This window comes from Sinocyclocheilus rhinocerous, unplaced genomic scaffold (assembly GCF_001515625.1).
Source record: "Sinocyclocheilus rhinocerous isolate Xijiao unplaced genomic scaffold, SAMN03320098_v1.1 scaffold332, whole genome shotgun sequence".
Classification (NCBI taxonomy): Eukaryota; Metazoa; Chordata; class Actinopteri; order Cypriniformes; family Cyprinidae; genus Sinocyclocheilus; species Sinocyclocheilus rhinocerous.
The window spans coordinates 265,638-274,717 of record NW_015638940.1 but is presented as its reverse complement, the minus strand read 5'-3'; positions in this window follow the sequence as shown (position 1 = coordinate 274,717).

The following is a 9,080-nucleotide window of genomic DNA, read 5'->3' as shown; positions in this document are numbered from 1 at the left end:
AAAAAATAAAAGTAAATAGGTGTAATCTGGTAAAATGTTATACATTGCTCTGTGTATTGTAATATACATTCATGAAAAACAAGTAAATATAATTATATATAAATATCCGCAATACATTAAATACATTTCTTTTACATTTATAGCACAGTAATGAGGCAGCAACATATGATAGATAAGACAGAACAAGAAAGGTTATTAACTATCTTTCATTGCGCAAAAGTATTTGATTGTTAAAACAAAAAATATTTGTTGTTTGTCTCAATAAATTGTGTTAATTATAAATACAGTGGTTAAATTTAAACATTTTTTTCTATTGCTTTTTGTTTTAAAAAAAGTTATAAAAATGTCAATAATTATCTATACCGAACAATATGAAACATTATATCGTTAAAAACATTTTTAGCTATAAATCGCCCAGCCCTACATGAAAGGCTTCAATACAGAGCGGCACAAAGCACTTATGCGCATCCCGTAGAATGTAGAATGATGCGCTTGAAGCAACTCGGAGTCACAGCGCGCAGCGCTCCACATAGAAAAGTTCAAAGCACAAAGGGAAGCGATACTGATGCGTAGTGTATTAAATCTGTGTGTTAGTTTATTGAGCTTTTTCTTTTAACAGTTTTAAATTTAAGAACAATTCATAGTGCTCTGTACTCCAGTGTAGTTAACTCTAACAGACACCCGGTAGAAAGTAACATGATTTAGAATTAGCTATAAACTCTCCAGCAAGATAAAGTCCTTTTATGCAAAACCGCTGATGTTTATCTACAGATCAAGTATAATAATAGGAACATTGTATCATCCTGGAGAGAGTTTCGTCATCTTGACTGTCGTAACTGAACGCGAGGCGCAGCTTGAATGCTGAATGGAGGATGACTGATGAGTTTACGTCAACTTGAATTTAACGACTTAAATATTCGTACCTCACATTAAACTATGGAATGGTCTCAGAACACTTGAAATATAGTGCATGGAAACTTTATGGTGCTTTATAATGTTTTTGTGCCTTTCGTGGAGCATAACAATAACACAGAATAGTAAACGCACTATATCGGATTTGGATCGGTCACATCTGACCGATACCCCGATCCAGCAGAAAATGCCAGTATCGAAGCTATACCGATCCTGAATATCGGATCGGCGCACCCCTACACAAGTCCTGTGCTGGAATTCAAAAACAGACGAACAAAACAAAAAGGCCCAGATAACAGGGAAAGACATTTTTAAAAGTTCTACTTATTTTAATGACACGGCATAAAAACAAGACATTAATGACCAGAGACACTGAAAAAAAAATTCAGTGATCCAAAGATGTCCATCTAGCACAGTGGTTCCCAAACTTTTTCTGCCGGGCCCCCCTTTTGTAGATAAATATGTTTTTTTTTTCAGAATCAGAATCAGAATGACCTTTATTGCCAGGTATGTTTACACATACGAGGAATTTGTTTTCGTGACAGAAGCTTCCACAGTGCAACAGAATGACAGTGACAGAACAAAAACTAATAATAAAAAAATAAAAAAATAAATAAAAAATAAAATAAAATATAGAACAAGTAAATAAGGGAGTTTACGTCAACTTGAATTTAACGACTTAAATATTCGTACCTCACATTAAACTATGGAATGGTCTCAGAACACTTGAAATATAGTGCATGGAAACTTTATGGTGCTTTATAATGTTTTTGTGCCTTTCGTGGAGCATAACAATAACACAGAATAGTAAACGCACTATATCGGATTTGGATCGGTCACGTCTGACCGATACCCCGATCCAGCAGAAAATGCCAGTATCGAAGCTATACCGATCCTGAATATCGGATCGGCGCACCCCTACACAAGTCCTGTGCTGGAATTCAAAAACAGACGAACAAAACAAAAAGGCCCAGATAACAGGGAAAGACATTTTTAAAAGTTCTACTTATTTTAATGACACGGCATAAAAACAAGACATTAATGACCAGAGACACTGAAAAAAAAATTCAGTGATCCAAAGATGTCCATCTAGCACAGTGGTTCCCAAACTTTTTCTGCCGGGCCCCCCTTTTGTAGATAAATATGTTTTTTTTTTCAGAATCAGAATCAGAATGACCTTTATTGCCAGGTATGTTTACACATACGAGGAATTTGTTTTCGTGACAGAAGCTTCCACAGTGCAACAGAATGACAGTGACAGAACAAAAACTAATAATAAAAAAATAAAAAAATAAATAAAAAATAAAATAAAATATAGAACAAGTAAATAAGGAATACAATATACAAATTGACAATTGTATGTACAGGTATATTACAATAGATAGTTTTGTATGTACAGGTATATTAGTGCAAAATTGAAATGTAGACTAAGTATGTGTGTTAGATAAATAAGTGTGTAAGTGTATAAATAGTGTTGTGTGATCCACAGTTATTGTCAAGTTATTGTTTTTTTGTGGAAAAGCTACTTGTGATGAACTGATTCTTCATATTGCTGTCTCTTACCACCTGCATTATTATGGTACCATATATACCACTGATCTAGCATGTTTAGATAAAAAAAAAATAGGGCTGTTGATTCTACGTGTTAATTTGGTGCAATGATCACAACATGATCTAAATAGAGATGAATTTGGCCCAAATTGCTGGGACTGTTGCAAAGAGGACTGTTTTCCAATATGCCTTGAATAAAAACAAAGCAAGTAAAGCCTGTAGCCCTGCTACATTGAGAGCTCAGGGATTGTTCTCCTTCAGCAGCTCTGTAGCAGACCAATAGAGATAAATGTAATCACTGCACTTTGTTCTCCCCTGTCATATCACGCTATCTTATTACTTCTCAACCGGTCTGCCTCTCAGTCCAAGATCAAAATCTTAATTGTGTTGCACATTTGCTTTGGGCTTCAACCTTCTCCGATTTCAGCAAGTAATCACAACTCAGTGTTGTTGCCCTTAGACCAAAGACACATCGGGCCTGTTTACACCTGGTCATTTCATGCATTTTCGCTGATCGGATATCTATCTGATTTGTTCAAATGTTTCCATTTACAATTGGCCACATAAATGTGTCGTCGCAAAACGGATTTAAATCCGATCTTCAATTGCCGCGCTATATTTAAATATAACGGAGTTCACGTCAACGAAATCAAAAGATAAGAGCTGCATTTCATTAATTATCAGCTCAGTTCAAGATCAAAGACCGCAATAGGAGAGCGCGCGGCATCAGCACTGGAAAGATAAGTTTGTCTTACTACTTTTAATGAAGATGATTGTGTGTTGGCTGTCTGCGTCATAGTTTGTTTCATTCGGCTTGCTGAAGAGATACTCAGATACTCTTACGCGACGATGCGTGTTGCATTAGCGCTGTCATATCTGACTATAATGCCATATAGCCTATAACACGCTCTCACACATTTATTATTTTAACATTTTTGGAGGAGTAAACTTTACATATGTGGTTTCAACAACCAGATGCATTTGTGTAGGGAAAATAGCTGGCTTTTAATTTATTTTATTTTTTTTAAATGTGAAGTAGTCTAACTTTATTTTCAGTTAAGTTGAAGCAGTTAGAATTTTTGTTGTGCTTGAGATTGAATTTGTTTTTTTAAATCTATAATTATGCCTAAATTTACTTGCATAATTTTCAGACTGCTGCTTTTTAAAGTGTGAGTGATCTTTTACGTCATGTAATTTTTAGTGTTGTGTAGCTGAAACCCCTCTAGTGTGCTGCCAGATAGCATAAGATCATCAGTAATTTGTTGCATTAGCGCTGTCATATCTGACTATAATGCCATATAGCCTATAACACGCTCACACATTTATTATTTTAACATTTTTGGAGGAGTAAAATTTACATATGTGGTTTCAACAACCAGATGCCTTTACATTGGTCCAGTTTCGTCTGGAATGCGGCCCAGACCACCTCCTGAAGTGGTTTGAGCGATCGGATTTATATCCGTCTCGAATGCGTTTCGGAGGGCATTTACACCTGGTCTTTTCACGATCGGATAGCTATCCGATCAGAAAAAAACGCATGAAGTGACTAGGTGTAAACAGCCCCATCAAATCACAAGCTACCTGTGCTAAAGACGTGGGAGATGCCAATATCATAGTTGGTTGTCCTTTTAAGATTATCTAAAAATAAACTATGTATAATGAGAAGTTTAGGATTTGAAGCCAGTCTTAGATCAGTGAAAGAAGTTAATTCTAGCAGTGCATGTGAATCCTGCCCTGACATGTATGTCTCTGTATTTTTTTAAATCCCTATAACTGTGGCAAGTTTCAGCTCATCAAAAGGAAGCGGTGATGACAAAGGTGGCCTTTAAGAAATGCCTTTGACTGAAGACAAACCAGGGAAAGTAACATTTATCAAAGCCTAATACCAGGGCTGCTGAAGCAAATAGAAAATGTCATTTATCAAGATATGCCACAATGCCAGACAACCCATAGCATTATTATGGATTTCTCTGCTAAAACGGTCTTGCCTGAAATGCAGATATTTTTAGATATCTGAATTATTATTAAACCATGTAATGAAAGTAATAAAATTAATTCCTAAATTTAGTATGTTCTTTAAACAGGTCTTGAACTCAACCATAACCCAGTTTTCACTAAGGGAGATTTTCAGCAAATAATTTACTTGTGCTTGAATTCATGATGTGTCAGATGACCCTTTTGTGGGTCACTTAATTTTTTATAAATTTGCTATCTGTGATTGCGCTTTATACTCACCACTAGAGTCTCAGCCAACAAGACAAGAAAAAGATTGCCACATACAAGTGTTTCTATACCTTCTCTATTTTCAAATTATCTTCCAATCCAAATTTCATTATAATTAGTTGAGCAATATTCATTCATTAGGTCAGGTGGAGAGTAAGGGATTATCTAGAAAAATATTTGTGAAATTTATTGTATTAATTTTTGATTAAATTAATTTTTGAGAAGGAAAAATCACTGTAGAGAATAAAAACACACTACACACCACCCAAGCAGAGTCAGTTATACTACTGCTGGAAATTAATCACAGACCAAACGAACCCCAGCTAATTCCATCCCTGCTTTGTGCCTTTCCCTCTACTCATCTGAATGAAACCAGAGCCTCAACCATACCCACCACACTCATGTGGGGATTCAAATCCATGAGCACAAATGGATTGAGCTGCCTCAAGTGCCACAAATTACTGATGATCTTATGCTATCTGGCAGCACACTAGAGAGGTTTCAGCTACACAACACTAAAAATTACATGACGTAAAAGATCACTCACACTTTAAAAAGCAGCAGTCTGAAAATGATGCAAGTAAATTTAGGCATAATTATAGATTTAAAAAAAACAAATTCAATCTCAAGCATAACAAAAATTCTAACTGCTTCAACTTAACTGAAAATAAAGTTAGACTACTTCACATTTTTTTAAAAAATAATTAAAAGCCAGCTATTTTCCCTACACTTTTTTTTCCCCTAAAAAGGTACTATGCTAGTAGAGAAGACACCTCTAAAAATAGGCCTGGATGTAATAATCACTGTTAAGTTGACAGACCCTGTACCTCATCTGACAGAGTGATTTAGTGTTTAAGTGACATCTGCTAAATTACTGGCATGCAATTTTAGCAGCCTAGCAGTGGCACTGAATTATAGGCTTTCAGTCATAACCAAAGTACTGCAGATACAAGAGTGAAGGGTCCAAATATTTCATATTCAATAAAACTTTTAGGAAAAGGTGTTGAAATTCATACCGTGTGTCCTGCAATTACAAATGACAATAACACCAAACCTATTTTAATGTCATGAATATGTAGCCTCAGACTTTGAAATCATTATGACCTTTGACCTCAGACACATCATAATAATCTAATGACAAAGCACTGCTGTTCTCTCTAGTGGTGAACATAATTACTTTGATTCGGCTCTGATATTGTCCCGCACCTCTCACTGATGAAAACCAGGCTTACAGATTGATGTTTTGTTTAATATTTAGTAGATCCGCTGCAGTTAACTTTTCAGCCTGACTGCTTTCAGTGAAGCACTTCATTTAGGCTGCATAAATATTTAAAAGTTCCTCATTAATTATTTGAACCCTGGATGCACAATCAATGCGTTTCCTTTAATTAGTTTATTCAAAATTCATATTAGCCTGCCCACTCATTGATATATTTACACAAACAAATTACACTGTTAGACATGTACATCCCATTCTGTTGATGTAGTGGCTCATGTTTCCCTGATAAAATGGATTTTTTTGCCAGCTCTATATTCATGTGAACAGTCCCTGAGTCCTGACCATAAGACATTCTAACGACAATAAAGGACAGGTTTAAAATCCCTCTCTGGCCTAGAGTATGTCAGCTTACATTCAAAGAGCTCAGGTGTGATTTTAATAGTAGGCCTATTTCCTAATTTGATATTTGCCCTTTGGATAGTAGGTAGTTTATTCACAACAGGGACGAGCATTATACATGTCGTATGGAAATGGAAACGGAGAGGATCATTCAGATGGGATAGATGGCTTTTATCTGCGTGTCCTTCCAGTGCATGAGACATTAAATCACTACAAGCCTGCTGCACCTATAAAGATGAAGAACACAATGAAGGACAAGGTATGCATGTCACGCAGTAAACCTCAGTCATGTGTGCGGTCCAAAAAAAACATGCTTCTAGATGTGCATATATGTGAACTGCCATAATTGTCCACCGTTTAAAAGCATAAAATGTTGCAAGGCAAGCATTACTTTAAGCATAGAAAACATAAGCTGAGAAAGAAATGCCACTTCATTAAAGCTTCAAAGCTCAAGTGAAACTTTGCTTTCAAACTATAGCTTTGATTTAATGCAAAATATTAAGCAACAGAAACGCTGTACTTTAAAGCAGTGTCAGAAATTAATAAGAAATACAAAATATTTGCTTGAATATCAGTAAAGCTCAGAAGAATTTTTTTATTACCGTCAAGCCACTCACCAATTGGGCTGCAGCCAAAAAAACAGCATCCTAAGCATTTGTGTGTGGGTGTGTGTGTGTGTGTGTGTGTGAGAGATATGAATTTAATGTCTGATGACACTATGTTTTTATATGGTTAGGAAAAAACTTACGCCCTTATAAAAACAACAAAAGACACTAAAAATTGAGTTATCAAATACGGCCCTTTAATAAAAAAGGTTATTTCTGAAACTGACCTAATGTGTAAGGTGATATTGTAAAGCACTTCAAGGTGAGTGTTATTACCCAGAGAGTTCTCCATTTGATCTAGCCTTCTCCTGTTGTCCCATTGCTGCGTAAGCTAAATCTCATCTGGCCCATCAGCTGACCCAGTGCTCTGACCCTTATTCTATATGGATGTATCTTCCCGTAACACCCGATGTACTTGCTACATCGTTAGAAGAATGGCATCTACGCTAATATTAGTCTGTTTCTTTCTTATTCCGAGGTCACCGTAGCCACCAGATCCAGTCTGTATCCAGATCAGATGGTCACTGCAGTCACCCGGATCCAGTTCGTATCCAGCCCAGATGGTGGATCAACACCTAGAAAGAAATTCTGCAGCCCTGAATGTCAGCGGAGACCAGGACAACTAGATGAGCCACAAAGACAGATCCCTAGTAAGGACCTTGTCTCCTAGACGGCCACCGGGACAAGACCACAGGAACCAGTTGAGTCCTCTGCACAATGTGACATTGATGCAGCCTGGAATCGAACTGCTGGTTTTGTCTGGTCAGAGGAGAACTGGCCCCCCGACTGAGCCTGGTTTCTCCCAAGGTTTCTTCTCCATTCTGTCACCGATGGAGTCTTGGTTCCTTGCCGCTGTCGCCTCTGGCTTGCTAATTTGGGGACATTTAATTTCCAGCGATATCGTCGACTTGATTGCAAAGATACTATTTAAACTGAACTGAGCTGGATGATGACATCACTGAATTCAACGATGAACTGCCTTTAACTGAAAAATGAAGAATCTGTTTTGTTAAAAGCGCTATATAAATAAAGGTGACTTGACTTGGATGCGAGCGCATGTTTCAAGGTAAGAGTTTGAGATGTCTACAGCAACACCGTCCCTTTAAATGGTTTTTGAGGTTTTGTATATTGTTATAAAACCATCCCACTCACCCCTGCTTATGTGCATATGCCTCTGACCTCTGAACATCAATATGACTATTTTTGGACTACATGCATGCTTGCAGAAAAATAATAAAATATCTATTCCAAATGTAATTTGAGCGCCATTACTATTGGTCACCTTTGGGTTAGTATAGAAACATTCCCTATATTTTAGCATGATTCAAGTAAAAATGCTTAATCTGCCAAAGGCTTCAATAGTAAGTGTTGGCATGGGGTCCCTAATCGGTTGCTTATGATTCAAAAGGTAGATTAACCTCTAGATGAACACACTGCAATTCTGGCTTGAACATAGAATCGTTTAATGAACTACTTGGTATATGAATAATCAACAGTTCGAAAATAGAAGAAAAAGCTGAAACCTATTACTGTACATGAAAAACACTGTAGAAGAGGTAGAAGTTTGAGAACTAATTCCATGTATGAAAAAATTTTCAGCATCATTTGTATTGCAGTATAGTGTTTTTGACCTACTTCATTCTACTGGAACAAAGGCATTGTGAAGTGATTACAGAATATTCCTGAACTCTTTTGTCATCTTCTAGTTCAGTGACTCCTAAATGCAGCATCAAAACCACCAGAATTAACATGACCCTTGGTGTAGGTGCAGGTTAAATCAACAAAAAAGCTGCCTAGCATCCTCCTGGGATGGATAAGAAGAATGTAGTGTTAGTGAGAGGCGGGTGGAGCCCACTGTAGGTCAGACTTAGAAAAACTTAGGCACTGGAACAAAAGAAAAGGGCACTTGTGATCGAAACTTGTAAAGCACAGAAAAGAGAGAGCAAAATAGCTTGAGGCACTCCAAAAAAACAGTGATTTTACACCACTCAAAGCAGATCGGAGAAAGTGTGTGTTATAATCTAGAAGTTAGTCAAGCTGAAAGAAGAAAAAAAAAAATCAATAAATGCCACCAGAGATGATCAAAGTTTGGATTCTTCCACCACACTTATTGCTTCTTTTGATCTCCTGTTATTCACTCCTACGTAATCGTGAAACAGCGATACTACACG